Below are 17,143 nucleotides of genomic sequence, written 5' to 3' on the forward strand. Positions count from 1 at the left end.
GTTACTATCTGGCATCATTTGTTTTACATGTAACCATCCTAACGAGCGAATGCTGGTAGTATTTGTTTCAGCAGGTACCTTGGTCATTATTCTTTACTTTTGAAAATGAAAACGCTTGAAAAAATATACATATATATATATATATGTGTGTGTAGCTTGTTTCCTCATGAGTGTGACAAGGCACAGATTATGATGCTAATCCAAATACTACACGGGACTTACACCCATCCTGAGTTTCTAGCTACCCCAATCCATTGTCATGGTGAGCATCTATTGTGCACGTTATCAAAGCTGAACAATGGGCCTGGGACATTAACCTCTGTGGGAAAGTGCATTTTTTTTCCTTGATTAATGCACAGTAAGCGGTGACAGTTTTCGTACATTAATCATTTAAAATGCACTCTTGTGTTTCCATCCCTTATGATCTATAATGTATAACCAACTCTTCATTGCTTATGTTTTCTCTTTACCCTCAATACCTACTTTTGTGGCTAGCCTAGGGAAGGTGTGGTTGGGCTGTGCCACCGTGTGGCCTGTTGTGTCTTAAGGCAGGTTATCTAACGTATTTTCTAAAGCACCAGCTGTTATCTCAAAGGTAAGGATGAGGTGGATTGCTAGTTAACTCTGTACACGACAAACAGAGACAAAACAAATTTAACAGACAAAGGAGACAAACTTTTGCACAAAAACTGCAGTCAATGGTAGCTATCACTTTCCTGGGTTTAAGTCTTCGGTGACATTTGTCATGTTATGGTAGCTGTTATTAGTGGAGGCATGGTCATGGCAGGGTAGGTAGGGTTGTGTGGCCCTACATGTCTCTACAATTCCCTATGTGGGTCCTTATTCAGAAGCACTAAAAAATAAAAAAACACACAATTGAGCTTGCCCAGCTCCTTTCTTCCCCCCTTTCCCCTGACAATCGGATGGATACTTTATAGTAAGGCTGAGAAGACAAATGTCGAACTAGAAACTCAGTCCTAAATGAGTAATTGGTGGATGAGGAAGGGGCCACCCAAGGCACTCTGGTGGATGCTGGAGGTGTTGGCTCTTAGGGATGGTTTTCAGAGTCTCATCAAGGCACAGAGACTATTGTATAACTGACAGTGGATGATGCTGATGGTCAGCCATGACACTCTACCTCTGGACTTTTAGCACAATGATCCAGACGTGGTAGCAATGAGGGACAATGTAGGCAAGCCAGGCATAATAAATTAATTCAGATTCTCACCATCAGCAGCACTTCTGCACTAAAAGTGGAAGAAATTCTAGACTCCTATCCTCAGCATCAACAAGTTCTGTTTTTCATAAGTATCCATCAGTGCTTTAAAATGACCACTAAAGAAATAACTTCGCAGTTATAGAAAGTGAGTGAGCTCTACGATCAGACCCCGTTGCCCATCCTGAAACTGCCACTTCCCCAGCCAGGGTCCCAGCTTTGCATAAGCACAGAGACTCCCCCTTTGCCAGGCTGGCAGTATGTAAGTTTGTCAGAGCTCTAATTTATGGTGATAGGCAGATTGGGGGTGGGGGTGGGGGTGGGGGATAGGCAGAAGCCAGTTCTCTGTACTGCCTCAGGTCTTCCAGCTGATAATGATGAAATTCATTCAGCAATAAAGAACAAGAAAATGTTACATGCAAGCAACAAAAAAGCCAAGAGGGAAGACACACACTGACTGAGCTGAGCCCGGAGAAGCTGTGTTTGGTCCTCCTGGACCGTAATTCTTACCAGCCCTCCTCTATGCCTAAATAGTCTATTTACATTGAGAATGCTTAATCAACTAATGAGGAGCTAGCACTCTAGCCTGGGCACTGCACTGAGAGCAGGTAGTGATGCATAAGTGTGAGCACAGAAGGTGGTCTGGCCAAGCCAAAGTGCTTCTCTGGATTCCAAACCAGAGAGCAAAGGTCTTGGAAAACAGGGGAAGGCAAAGATGAATGCCTTTTCTAACACATCATGCCATGCAGTCAAAAACAGATAAAGCTTGTCAAGGAGCCCAATTCTCAAAGACTGCAACCACCACCAGGAACAGGTAACCTCTCTACAACACTAAGGTGAGTGGATAGTCACAGCTGCCTTCTGCTCTCTTGTGTCTCCTAGGAAACCATTCTAAAGAAAGCAAGCTAACCTGGAAAACTCTCCATAGGCATGAACCATTGTTTGTTCAACCTCAGGGCCTTCTAGACTGCCCAGAACTATGATTTACATGCCCTGTGAACAAATGGAATTGAGGAAGGACAGAAAGAGACAAGAAAACATAAGCATGACCCATCAAGGGGCAGAGATTCTACCAAAAACATCCATGTTTGACAGGGCAGCTTGAGGGTTTATCAAGAGAGGAAGTTTAAAATGAATAAACCAACAAGTTCACCCATTCCTATGGTCTTGGCTGGCACAAAATGGCTCAGTGAGAAATGTAAGCTAGTTAACTGTTGTCCTCTCTGTACCCAACAACTACAGAGATGAACTGGAGAGGAAAAGAAAGGAATCTAAGCAGTTGGCCTTGGTAAACTGTGAATGACGTTGTATCCTGCAGACAGCCTCATAATAGATACTGACTTCAAAAGAAAGCTTATTAAAATACTCCTAGACTTGCAGGCAAGTCTTCCAGAGACTGTTAAAAATGGGGAGAGATCCTCCCATGTAGACATTCTAATGCTGAGAGTTTCCCAGCCTACTGTTGGAGAGTTACAATAAAAGGTTGGAACTGAAATCTTCCTTCTGCTTTCAAACTGACTAAATCTAAACTCTCCTCCAATCTGCATGGCTTTCAAAGATATGAAGATAGATGTCAAAACTTCCACAAAGCTGTAGGCTGAAGTCCAGTCCTCCACCCTCCATGGTATTCTTGGCTGAATTCTTTCATGCTCTGGTCACTGGCATCTGAGTATATGAGAATTCATCAACTCCTTGTATAAATTTCCTACAGCCACTTGACTACCACAAACTGGTAGCTCTCACAGCTCTTAGGGACTAGAAGTCTGAAGCCATAGTAGCCACCTAAAAGGACTCTAAGACGGGGCTCCATGCTTCTCTCTTAACTTCTGACTATACCTAGCAATCCTCAGTCCTTGGTGAATGGATATATCACTCCAATCCGCATATCCCTTGTGCCCCTATGTCTTCACATAGAGGTTACATAGGTATCTCTTGCTAAGGACAACTGCCACATCCAGTACAGCCCCACAGACAGACTTGACTGGGGCAGCAAAGGAACAAAGACAGACAGACATATGGACATACAGGAAGGGTGGATGGGACGATCTGGGCTCCCGACTAGAGAAGCCACAGCTCTACAGAAGCACAGCCTCTGGAGAGGAGTTGGGCAGAGAGGTGGAGTTATTGCACACAGCTGAAGAGAGAGGTGGGGTGATTTCAGATAAGCAAAGAGGCGGGGATTATGGTGTGCAGCTGCACCAATGATGCAGGCTTAGATCATCTAAGTGGGAGCAGTCCCTGTAGGGGAGCAATCTTCAGCCTATAAATATCCAGGGAGAAAAAGCTATGGCGCACATTTTCTGAACACACTGACAACACCACAAGGAAAGATTTGCCAACCCTCTGAGCCTGAGGCTATGGGGTCCTTGGTATGGCTATACCCAAGTCGACAGCACGCATTCATTCATTCAGAGCTTTATTCGCTCAGGGATCCCTTGGCTCTCTACAGACACCAATCTCAATAGACTAAGGACCTGGTTGACTCCATCAGGACATTATCTGTACTCATTTCAACTACAACACCCAACTACATACACACAAACAAAAATATATGGAAAGAAGACTACATGCAGTGTACTGGTTGACTTCAACTGTGTGGGGTGGGGCCAGGAGTGGGGGGAGAGCAAGTCATGGGAGTTGTCTTAGTCAGGGTTTCTATTCCTGCACAAACATCACGACCAAGAAGCAAGTTGGGGAGGAAAGGGTTTATTCGGCTTACACTTCCATACTGCTGTTCATCACCAAAGGAAGTCAGGACTGGAACTCAAGCAGGTCAGAAAGCAGGAGCTGATGCAGAGGCCATGGAGGGATGTTCTTTACTGGCTTGCCTCTCCTGGCTTGCTCAGCCTGCTCTCTTATAGAACTCAAGACTACCAGCCCAGAGATGGTCTCACCCACAAGGGGCCTTTCCCCCTTGATCACTAATTGAGAAAATGCCTTACAGTTGGAGCTCATGGAGACATTTCCTCAACTGAAGCTCCTTTCTCTGTGATAACGCCAGCTGTGTCAAGTTGACACAAAATTAACCAGTACAGGAGTTCATAATCAGATGTGTCCTTGGACACATCAGTCGGCTGCAAATGTGAGCAGGGTCTGCATGGTATATAGGTCCTGTTCCATCGCTTTATTTGGGACCCAAGCTCTTCATTAAGGCACCTTGTGGTTACATTCACTTGTTAATTGTCATATCAAGTTTTCATCATCTTAACTCAACCCTCTATTCTGCTAGAACACCTGGGTCTTTTTACCCTCCTCTGTGAGTATTGCCCCACCCACGACTGGTCTGTGCTATGGTGAAAATGAAAGGAAGTGGCTTAGTAAGAATAAGAGGCAAACAGGACCTGTCCTTCTGGAAACACTTTCCACTGTCATTGTGCTTGGTATACACACCCCTCACATAACAGGTGGAAAATAGAGACCTGACCCAAATGTATGTTGAAGTCTGGGTAACAGGCACATAATGCACCCATAGCAGACACTTCCAGTGAGGGAACTTTCTTCTAAGGAAACGGAGGCATGAGAAAACCAACCACGGAGAAGAACTGGGAAGAATTAAAGTATCACACCAGCCCCATCGTGGACCCAGCATCCCTGGTGGAATTGTCAATGCTCTTGCCACATGTGTGTAAAATCCACTCAAACTTAAAATCAAATTAGGACCTCTAACCCTTCAATTTCCTGAATATTTGGGAGGTTCCTTTGTCCTATTACTGGTCATAATCAAAGAGAATAACCCAAAATATATTCACTGACTGTTCCCCCACACCACCACCCCAGAACTAGACATTTTAGTCCCTGTTTTTTTTCAGAGTTTGTCATATACTTTTCTGGGGACATGCAGGCACTTGTTCCCTCTGCCTTGTCCTATTCAGAGCCATAAAATGTTACAAAAGGAGTGACTATGTTGTATTTTTCTGAAAGAAAATAAAACAAAATTTTGGGTTTTAGGGAATAATATGGATGAACTATTAAAACTAAGGGAACAAAGGGAACAGAAGGGAAGGAGGTGACACTCCCTGTGCTGAAAGGTGCTCAGATTTATAGTGGAAGTGTCACAAACAGGATGTAATATCCCTGTGACCCCCCCCCACCTCCCTGAAGCAAAGCCATTATGCCCTTGATGAATTATTGACTTTGGAGTTTTATCTGTGCCATGAATAATCTAAAACTTGGGAGTCTCAGGGCACAGTTCATAAACAAATAATTATATCACAATGATAATTTTTCAGGAATTGCAACATCAATCATGGGCATGTTGTTATCAAGTACATTTTCTGGTTGCCTCTATTCATCAAACCCTCCTCCCTCTCCACCCTTCCACATGACACAAGCAAAACTCATCACCAGATTGCCTCTTATTTACACATCACTCAAAGGGGGACAGAGCAGACACACACAAAACAGGCCAACCCAGCATTTATGAGAGATGAGTTTTCATTAAGAAAGTTCAAATTAAATGTATTGAGAAAGATGGGGGGAGGGTAATTAATTATTCCAGCCTCCCCCCAAAAGCTATCTGAAAAGATTTTATTCAGAAGATAAAAAAAGACAGAAGGTTTGTTCGTTTCAGGCAATAGTAATAAAACAAAAGGAGTCGGTCTCGGAAAGCCAGGAAAATAAGGATACAGTGATGTACTGATATATAATGCATTGCTTGCACTCAGATAAAAAGCTTGGTCCTGATTCTGAACGGAGAAGAAACAAATGGAAGTAAATCCAGACACTGGGAAAGATACAAATATCTATGTCCATACAACTCATCAATAGAGCTGACAAGGCTTGGGTCTGGTCCGGTTCTACAATGGTATCAGAAGGCTAATGACTACAAGCACACAGCAGCATAAAGGCATTGTTAGTCAAGCTTCTGAGTAGTTCACAGCCCCTAAAGTCACGGGGCTTCTCTTTGGGTAACAGGTTCTTTTCACAATTCAAAAAGGAGAGAAGTGAGTAACAAAGCCACTGGAGAAAACTCCCCTGCTGAGATACAAGGTTACAAAACTGGGCTGAATCAGTTATAAACTGTGTTTACCATCAACTCCTGGGCAAGAGAGCTTTCTCCTAGTCTCTGCTTCCTACGGGGCAAGCTATGCCTGTGAAGCAAGGTACACTACAATGAGCAACAGATAATTCACAGCAGAGCCAGGTGTAATGGGGCACACCTGTAATCCCGGCTCTGAGAAGGCTTAGGCAAGAGGATCGTGAGTTCAAGCCCACCGTGGGCTACATAGTAACACCCTGTCTCAGGAAATAGATTCCTCACACGAGGTACTAACCCAAGCATCCAAGACAATACAGTCCCATAGGAACTCCTGAGCTTAGATTATATTCTCTCCTCCCTGCTACTACTGTAGCAGTAGAAAGCATAGAAACCTAAAAGGATATGGTTCACAGTAAGGAGTTAAGTCCAGGTTCATGAGCCTCTAATAGCACACCACCCTGTAAGCAGCTCTGTCACTTGAAGCATTCTTTCCTATTGTTGCTTTTGCTTTAAATCATTGAGTTTCTTGAATGTATCTGAACCGCTGTAATGAACCCTCCCTGTGGGGGATTATATTCATTTATATTCATTGACCTGGTGTCTTAGTTAGGGTTCCTGTTGCTGGAATGAGATACCATGACTAAAGCAAGTTGGGGAGAAAAGGATCTATTTGACTTACATCTCCACATTGCAGTCCATCACTGAAGGAGTCAGGACAGGAACCTGGAGCTGATGCAGAGGCCATGGAAGAGCGCTGCTTACTGGCTTGCTTAGCCTGCTTTCTTATAGAGCCCAGAACCACCACCCTAAGGATGGCACTGCCCACAATTGGCTGGGCCCACCCCTATCAACCACTGATTTAAAAATGCCCTACAGCTGGATCTTGTGGAGGCATTTTCTCAGTTGAGGTGCCCTTTCAGATGGCTCTAGCTTGTGTCAAGTTGACATAAAGCTGATCAACACCTGTGGAAAGACCAGTCTTGATGCACCGAGCTCTACCTTAACAGGAGATCCTGGTGCATATAAACTGGACACAGTGAGATGAGCACTGGGAAGCATTTGCTCTCTACTGCAGGACTGCAGATGCGATCAGCAGCTCTTCCTGCTACTGCCACTGCCACTGGCTACGACATGTTGGAATCTGGCCTGGAACTTGAAGCCAAATAAACCTTCTCCTTATGAATTCATAGCAACAGGAGCAAAGAGAGAAAGAGAACACACACACATACACACACACACACACACACACACACACACACACACAGGGAGTGATGAGGAGGAGCTGGAGTAACTAAAACAGGGGCCCACTAAAAATGCCTCATTTTCCCTTCAAAGCATCTTATTCTTAGTGAGAAACATGAGTCTCTGCCCACTACCCCATCCTTCCTAATTCACAAAGTCTCCACCTCCAGAGTGTTCCCTTCTGATCTCCTAATGCCCCTCTGCCCACTTGCCCTTTCGCCTCTTTTCTGCATCATAAAGAGTTCCTCAGGGTTCTCTGTCACTTTGTTCTCTAGGGATGGGGGAGGGGAGCTGTTTCACCTCTTGAGCATCCCAACCCTCACGGTCATCTCTATCCATCACCCACTCCTCAGGATGAGGCCCCCAAAGCCAGACGATGAATTGGAAATATACCCCTTTAGATAAGTTAGAGTGGATAGCTATTCATTTTGGATCCCATGAAACTATCTAGAGTTCACATAAACCAGGAGATTTCCTCGTTCTCCATCTCTTAATCCTCCAGGGAAGAGCCAAGAGCCCTGTTGGACTTGTGTAAGTCCCTGCCTGTTTCCTTGATGCCTAGAACTCTCCTCTGATGGAGGTAGGCTGGGTAGTGGGGAGAAAAGAGGAAGAAATGAGAGAGAGATACATGTCATCCATTAATAGCAGTCACTGGCCACATACACTGACCACACCATGCTCCAGGACTAATCCAAGAGGCCTTGTTCCCCGCTGCCCAAATCCATAGGCCCGAACACACACCTCTGCTTTGAAGGCGTGGAAAACAAGAAGCCATAATCATCTGGAAGATGTTTTCCCAAAGCACACATGAAAATGCTCTCCCTTCACGCCTCTTTCGAGGATGAAGACTCTTGCAATTATTTTCCACTTGAAACATTTTGAATGAATTAAAGGGGGGGGGGGCTTCGCTTTGTTTCCCTACAAATTCCACCTGACTTCCTTCTGTGCTGTCCTGGATATTTACATAGAGTTGCCCAAGTTAGAGACATTTTCAGACATTGATTAATCTATAATTCTTTGAAGTAGGGAAACATCATTATCTCCACTTTACAGATGTGGAAACTAAGACCCAGAGGTTAATGACTTGCCCAGAGGTCAGACGGCCAGTCAATTGCAAGTGTGGACTTTAAAAGAAGCCTCCCCTATCTGCTCTAAGGCTTAATTCAAGTTTGTTCTCAGCTCGCCTGCCCCCTCACATCAGAGCCGCCTCCTACAAGCCGCCACCCTTTAAATTCTGCCTTCAGGCCCTTTCAGTGCTTCTTGGAACACCAAGACTGTTCTTGCCTGTGCCAGCATCCCACTTCCTATTCTTACCTGTAAATAGAAAATGTTTATTCCTTCCTGGGGTAATTTCTCGATGATTTTGCATCTCTAAATAGAACTATTATGTTTACAGTATTTTTAGATAATAAACAAAAGTGCTGTACTTCTGTCTAAACCTAGACTTTTGTTGATTTGTAACTGTAGCCCACAGATAATTTACTAATGATCTATCTATGCCAGACCAGGAATATAAAGTTGAATAAAGTATTTTTACGCTCTGCCCTCACATTCATAGAGTAGAACGGGAGACAAAGATGTAAAAATTAGCCATTCTCTGAGGCATATACCTGTAGTTCTAACACTTGGAAGGCGGAGGCATAAGGATCAGGAGTTCAAGGCCAGCCTAGGCAATCTGAGACACTGCCTCAAAATTTTTGAAAAAGAAAAAGTGAAAGTTGATCATTAGAGTATGACATATGACATGACAAACATGCAGCCTCTGTGTGGAGATTACCAGGACAACGAAGGATTCACTCTAGGAGTAAAAGAAACCTCCCCAAAGGACTGAGTGACATCGAGTAGAGGCTCATGGGTAAAGAGTTAATTGTGGACACCAGAAGGAACACAGTCCCTGGAAAGAATGTCATAGAGGCAGGAGAGAGCTTGCAAGTCATTCAGTAGGCAGGAGTGATGCCACCATCTCAGAATCTGTGGAGTGGCCAGCTGGCAAATTCATGTCACCCAGCCTATGCTTTCATAGCCAAGGTCTGTCCCCTGGGATGGAGCTGACTAAACCTGTAGAAGAAGTGCCATGGTCCAATGTAAAGCCCTAACCCATCCACCAGACCCACTTGCTATAGTAGAGGCAAATGCCTAAAGAGGGCATCTTTTTTGTTGGTCATAGAAAGGACCCATGAAGAGAAACAGCTCTGGGAAGGAGCCACCCTGAATGTTAGCTGAGGGATATGAATGCTGTGCTGATCTGAAGGAGAACGGCCCCTCATAAGTTCATATATTTGAATAATTGATTCCCAGTTAGTGGAACTGTTTGGGAAGGATTAGGAGGTGTGGCCTGGTTGGAGGAGGTGAGTCTTTGAGATTTCTAAAGCCCATGCCAAGCCCAATCTCTCTCTTTCTCTGCCTATGGATTAGGATATAAGCTTGAAGCCATGTTTGCCTGCCATGATGACAATGGACTAACTCTCTGAAGCCGTAAGCAAGCCCCCAATCAAGTTTTTTTTTTTAAAGTTGCCATGATCATGGTGTCTCTTCATAGCAACAGAACAGTAACTAAGATAGATGGTATCCTATAGATGACAGCAAGCTGAGAGAATTTTAATTAGAGAGCTAAATGTTGTATGAGAAAGGTGGTACTGCGAGACTGGAGTCCAGAGCCACATCCCACAGGGAAGAATGGTTTTCTGGGTGTGATTCAGGTTCACATCTCTCATCCCAGCACTGGGAATGCTGAGGGACAAGGATTGCTGAGAGTCAAACACCAGCCTGGATTATGTAGTGAGCTTGAGGCTAGCCTCAGGGCAAAGCAAATGCCATATTGGGGATGGCAGGAGAAAGAGTTGAGAGCATTAAGAAATAGTTCTCAGTGATAGGTTGGACATGGAAAGAGATGATAGAGCAGAGTTAAAATAGCTCTCATTTCTGGCTCAAGTATGTGACTATCCCTGAGAAAGCCAGGTAAAATACAGTAAGAGAAAGAGATATAGGAATGGATATAAATTCAAGAACCAATCTTCAAAAGAGTATGTTTTAAGTGCTAGAAAAACTGTTCTAGATAAACTGGAGAAAAATCAGATTTCAAGTTAGTACCAAAGAAGTCATCACTGAGGCAGGAGGAGTGAAGAGTCTGAGAAATTACAGATACACAGACACACACTTACATACACACAGATGCACACAGCCACAGACACACACACATGTACACACATACATACATGTACACAGACACACACACACATACACACACTTACACACACACAGGTGCACACAGCCACATACACAGACACACACACATGTACACAGACACACACACATGTACACACATACATACATGTACACAGACACACACACGTACACACACACGCACATACACAGACACTCACACGTGCACATACACACAGACACACACTTACACACACACAGATGCACACAGCCACATACACAGACACACACACACATGTACACAGACACACACACATGTACACACATACATACATGTACACAGACACACATGTACACACACACACATGCAACCACAGACACTCACTTGTGCACATACACAGAGACACACACAGACACACACAGATGCACACAGACACATACACAGACACACACAAATGTACACAGACACACACACACAAACACACATACACATGCACATACACACGCACACACATGCACACACGTACACACACATGCACATACACAAACACATACATATTTGCGCATGCACACACACGTTTGGAAGCTATAAACTTTTTTAAAGAGCCAAGAAGGAAGTGTTATGGAATGTCAAAATGACATGATCTGGGGAATAAGAGCCCAAAGCAGAAGCTGAAAATGAAAGGAGCCAAGAGGAAGAGAGTAGAAGCTAAGAAAAATCCCTTAGAAGGCAAGAACAATCATGATTCCCCACACTGAGAAATGCCTGCCAAATGGTATAGTTGCAGAGCCCAAAATGCGGTGATCAATGGAACAAGGAAGAAGGCTACAATCGTAAGGGACTTTCTGTGGGGCACTGAGTAGTATGGTCTCTAAGATACCACAGTGTCCTTGTCATTGCATTAAATAGGTCTGCATGGATAGACTTGTGGCAAAGTCCTGTCCCTGTAGAAGCCCTGGGCACCTTATATCTATGTACACCATATCTACTCATCCACACCTTGGTCTCTGGACCCAGAAGTACAGTCACAGGAGACACATGGCCAGACACACATGATACTGTGTGAATGTCTGGGACTCCCAGACCTCTCAGCTTTGCCGGGGGAACTTTGTGAGAAATCTCTGTTAATACATTGTGGCTCTTTTGTGATAGTCTGGGGTGTTTGTTTGTTTGTTTGTCTGCTTGTTTTTAATGAAACTCCTTCCAAACAAGGGAAGGTAATGAAGTGCATGAGGGAAACCTCCTTCCCTGGAGGAAGGATGAGTTTGGTCCTGGATCTGTAAGAGCTGAGACGAACTCTGATGCAATCCACAGCTGCTGTGATGGTTTGAGTGGGAAACATCCTCCTTAGTCTTGGGCACTTGGTCATCAGTTGGTGGAACTGTTTGGGGATGCACAGCACTGCTGGAGAATGTGTCCATGGGGATAGGGCTTGGGAGCTTAAGCCCTATTTGCGGTTCACTTTCTCTGCTTTGTACTTACATTTGAGCTTTCTGCTTCCTGCTCCTGACACCATGCCTCTCACCTACTACCATTATGGACGTCTAGCCTCTGGAACCGTAGACCTAAATAAACTCTTGTGTAAGTTGTCATGCACAGGGTGTTTATCACAGCAGCAGAAAAGTAACTAACATACCAGATAAGCCACTATCACCAACCTCGTGGTAACACTTGTTAGTCAAGGGTTAGGGAGGTGATTCAGTAGACAAAATGCTTAGACCTCAGCACTAGCCACAAAGCCCAGGTTATTTAAAAGTTAAGGGTGATGGTTTGTACTTATAATCTTAAAGCTGAAGAGGCAGAGGCAGGCAAATTCCTGGGGCTCTCAGGCAAATGAACAACATAAGAACAGTTAATGAAACACCCTTTCATCAAAGATGAAAGTGTTCTTGGTCTTAATGAAGGTACCTAAGGCAAGAATAAGGGGGAAATGCGACTGGTGTAGGCTGGATAACTCTAGGAGCAAGCAAGAGGCTAGGAAACTAAATGCTTTGGGGAAGCTCGACTGAGCCCAGGACTCATTACATGGGTGAAACTACCGGGAATTCCTCAAGATTTTTGTTAGAATCCCAATCAACTGACAAAGAACTTTGAGTGGCACTTGCCTTTAGTCCCAGCACTTGAGAGGCAGAGGCAGGCTGATCTCTAAGTAGAGCTAAGGATATGGTCCAGTCAGTACAGTAAGCCTGCAAACCTGTGCCTGAAGCCCAGCACCCACATAAAAAGTTGGGTGTGGTATTGTGTTCCTCTAATCCTAGCACTGGAAAGGCAGAGACAGGAGAATCCTTGAAGCATGCAGTCTAGACAGGCTAGTCAGATCCAGGTACAGCAAGAAGTTCTGTTCCAAAAAATAAGATGGAGAACAACTGAGGAAGAAACCTGATGTCCAACACTCATCTCCACATTCATGTGCACACACTCACACACACACTCACATACACACACACACACACACACACATACACACGGATCTGGAATTTTTTTTGTTTTGTTTTGTTTTGTTTTTCGAGACAGGGTTTCTCTGTATAGCCCTGGCCGTCCTGGAACTCACTCTGTAGACCAGGCTGGCCTTGAACTCAGAAATCCGCCTGCCTCTGCCTCCTGAGTGCTGGGATTAAAGGCGTGCACCACCACGCCCCGCTGAACCTGGAATTCTTTAGCTTTCAAAAGTAAGGATTTTTTTTTTTACTTTATCTACAGATATCTTTAGCTTATCACCAGCACAACTATACTATAACAAACATTAAATATATTCCTCAAGAAGAAACATAAACCTAGAGATGGTTCAGCAGGTAAGAGCACTGACTGCTCTTCCGAAGGTCTTGAGTTCAAATCTTAGCAACCACATGGTGGCTCACAACCACCCATAATGAGATCTGACACCCTCTTCTGGTGCATCTGAAGTCAGCTACAATTTACTTATGTATAATAATAAATCTTTTTTTAAAAAAAAACATAAACCTAGACAGAAACAAAGAAACAAATAGTAGATATAAATAAAGGCAAAATAAGAAATACATGGAAATTGTTAGATAAATATAGAATTCAGGAGGCACTGATAATATGTTATGGATTCCAACACACAAAGAGAAGTTAAGTAGTTAAGTTGGCTGAGGGAAAGGGTCTCCAGGCCTGACAGGCACAAGGACACATTGGTAGAGAATGCCTTCTTCTACTCCTTGGAAAAAGTAACAATTTAACTAAATTGTCCTTGCTATTAAATATAAAAATCACAGCTACCTTAACCATAAATCTTAACACACACATGTGTACATGTACACGCACATACACACACACACACACACACACAACTATTGATACAAACAATATATTTAGACTAAATATAGGAGGGGAACTTGATAGTCCTATTGGGAAGCAATCACCCCTGAATACAAGGGTTGGGAAATAGACACATTTAAGAGCTCTCTCTCTCTCTCTCTCTCTCTCTCTCTCTCTCTCTCTCTCTCTCTCTCTCTCTCACCTGCTGCAGGTCATCCTGACCTCTCTGGAGTTCAACTGTCTTAACTCTGGAATGAGCTGAGTTTGGACAAGGTGACCTTCAAGGCCTGCACAGAAGAATTCTCTCTGACCTCCACGCAGCTTGTAGGTGCATTCGCAATCTGCCCCCCTTGCTGATGGCAGGTCCCAGGGCTCACTGTGGGTCACTTTGTGGCTGTCAGTGTCAGAGTGTCCTACTTCTAGAGAATGTTTCTTACAACACTGTTGGCTCATTGCTGTAACAATGCATTTTCTTTAATAACGTTTGAATATTTAAACATGAAAGTGAAATGTTGCTTCTACCAGGACAAGAATGTGTGCTTATAAAGCTGACTCCCTCTGGAAGCGTGGGGATGTGCAAGGTGGATTCCATTCCTGCTTCTATCAGACACTTTTAGGGGTTTTCCCCCCTTCTCTTTTAACTGGCTCTAATTTAGACAGTACACTGTGTCATTTGCACAGGGAAGGTATGGTGAGGCTGTGACCGGTAGGCTTGCTCTCAAAATAGAAGCTGGGAGGTCCTATCAATTCTATGCAAATGAGCATGTTTAGACGTCTTAATTTAATGCAAAATGTTACAGGTACACATGCATTGGGGTTGTTTTTATGGCTAGTTCTTAAACAAATTTCATGCTTCATCCAACTTTTTGATTAAACTATCAGTCCTGGTCTTGTTAGCTAACAAAGCTCCCTCCATAATTTCACAATTGGGGTTTTCTTTCTGTGTATTGGATGGAGTAGTGGTCTTTATAGTAGACACCTAGCTTCCGTTAAAAAACAAACAACAGCAACAAATCCGAGGGATCTGAAATGGCTTAGATGTTGTTCTTCACCATCCTTGGCTTTTCAGAATAGGTAAGCAAGAGGTAAACAGACCACAGCAGGGGAGAGCTGTTGCGATGTCTGAGACAGTGCTCAGAAAACCCTGGCTCTTCTCTCAGGCATCCAGGCTTTGCCCAACCCTCACCTCTGCCTCTCCTCACGTTCCCTGTGTCCTCATACCAGGCAAAGAATATAGCATAAAGGGCATTCCACCTCAAACGAGGACACGTTGGCCCTAAAATTTAAATGATCTCCACAAAACTATTAAAAGAAGCTGCCTCAGTTTCCCCAAGCTACTCTTCATGTCTGAAAACTTGGAAGTGGCAAAAAAATGAGATTCCAAAGAAGTTTATCTCTGATTCTCTTGGGTGTCTTGAATTTTATCTGGTCTTAACACATTTTAACACAGATAAATTAACCAAACACTAACTGTGTTTGATGTAGAAATAAACAGAGGATGAGAGATAGAAACAGAATTGAGTGGTTTTCCGGGAAGGTGGCTGGCTTACGCTTGTCAGTGTCCAGAGGCAATCAGACGAGAAAGCTCTGAGTCCCACTGACTAAAATGTCCAGAGGACCTGAGCGAGCATCGGGGTGGCAATATGTTAATTTAAAGTGAGAAATAGAATTGTCACACAGACTGGAATTATTCAGGTTGGTATAACAATCTTCTTTTCTCACGGTGTTCAGGGAAAAACCAAATGGTAATCTGAGCCTCTCATTACCATGAGAAATCACCGTGAAAGACTCGGAAGCACTTTCAACCTGTGGGTTTTCTGCAGTTTCTGTCTACACAGGGAGACCTTTGCTAGAACCAAAAGACTGCTTCAGGGACATGGGACCGGAAAGGGCCTCAGTCCATACTCTGAACATATGAGTCACAATGGGGACATTCACGCACTCGGAAGTCTGAAAGTGAATTCCCTCTTGTTCTGTGGTTTGAGCTTGACCCCCCACAGCCAGTCGTGCCCTGTTCTCTAGGTGTGCCATCTCTTTAAGTGTGTTAACAGTTAGTCATGCAGGGGACAGAGCCACAGTCTGAGACACTGGTCCGTCCCCTCCAGGGAGCTGCTCATATCTTTCTCTGCTGTGTTTGACTGACTGTCTCATGTAGCCTCACAGCTGTTGCTCCTTCCAGGAGCAATGGCTTCCCAAGAACCACCCACTGTCCGGTGGAGAATACAAGCCTGCTTGAAATGGAAGTTCAGAAATGACCCATTTAACCTGTTCTTACAGACCCTGGTTTATCCCCAGACAGACAAATCTGACTCTTCTAGAACAACAGCAACAAAAACAAAATCAGTGTACTTGACAGAATTTGCTGTTTTGTCAAAGCACTTTTAAATGGACACACTAAATAGTCCTATGTCATAATGATTTTTTTTTTTTGGGGGGGGGGTTCAAGACAGGGTTTCTCTGTATAGCCCTGGCCATCCTGGAACTCACTTTGTAGACCAGGCTGGCCTCGAACTCAGAAATCTGCCTGCCTCTGCCTCCCCAGTGCTGGGATTAAAGGCGTGCACCACCACACCTGGCATCATAATGATTTTTAATAGCTTACATTATAGGTCTACAGCGTCACAACTATAGTGTGAGCTGATTTTTATTCTCATCTTTAACCTTCTTAAAATGAAGCTATTCAAGCCAAAGTAAAGAGAATTATGTAGGTTTATTATAAACTTTCTTGGGGTCATAGTGAGATGTGAGAATGAAGGTGGCCCTAGCTAAATTCTTAGCTCCTGATTCCTAAAGAATAAAGGGGAGTGGAAACTGAACAGTAGCAACCAGATATACAAGTGACCTAATGTCATAAACTTCACACCAGAACATACGGGAGCAAAGAGGAAAAAACTGTGCAAACCCATTCCTGAGTCCTCACCCCTTGCCTGAGAGTTTAAACTATTGATTGTATTAAAGTACTGAGAATTCTCATTAATACAATAATGCAATGAGGTGGATCTCATTTAACTGCATCTCCCAGCAAACAGGCTCCCAGTGTGGCAGCACTAAGGTGGTGGGACAAGCCTTCAGTCCACATGGGTACTGCCTTCAAAATGAGAGATAGTCGATTGTCACAAAGTGAATCTACCCTAAGTGCTTGCTCCTTTTTCTTTTTTTCCCACAGAGCTGTAACTCTTGTCTGTTTCTCTTCCCTGGGATTATCATCAGAAGTCAAGGAAAAAACGAGGAGGGGGAGGAGGAGAGAGGAAAGGGGAGGGGAGGG

The sequence above is a fragment of the Mus caroli genome, chromosome 12 (assembly GCF_900094665.2).
Source record: "Mus caroli chromosome 12, CAROLI_EIJ_v1.1, whole genome shotgun sequence".
NCBI lineage: Eukaryota > Metazoa > Chordata > Mammalia > Rodentia > Muridae > Mus > Mus caroli.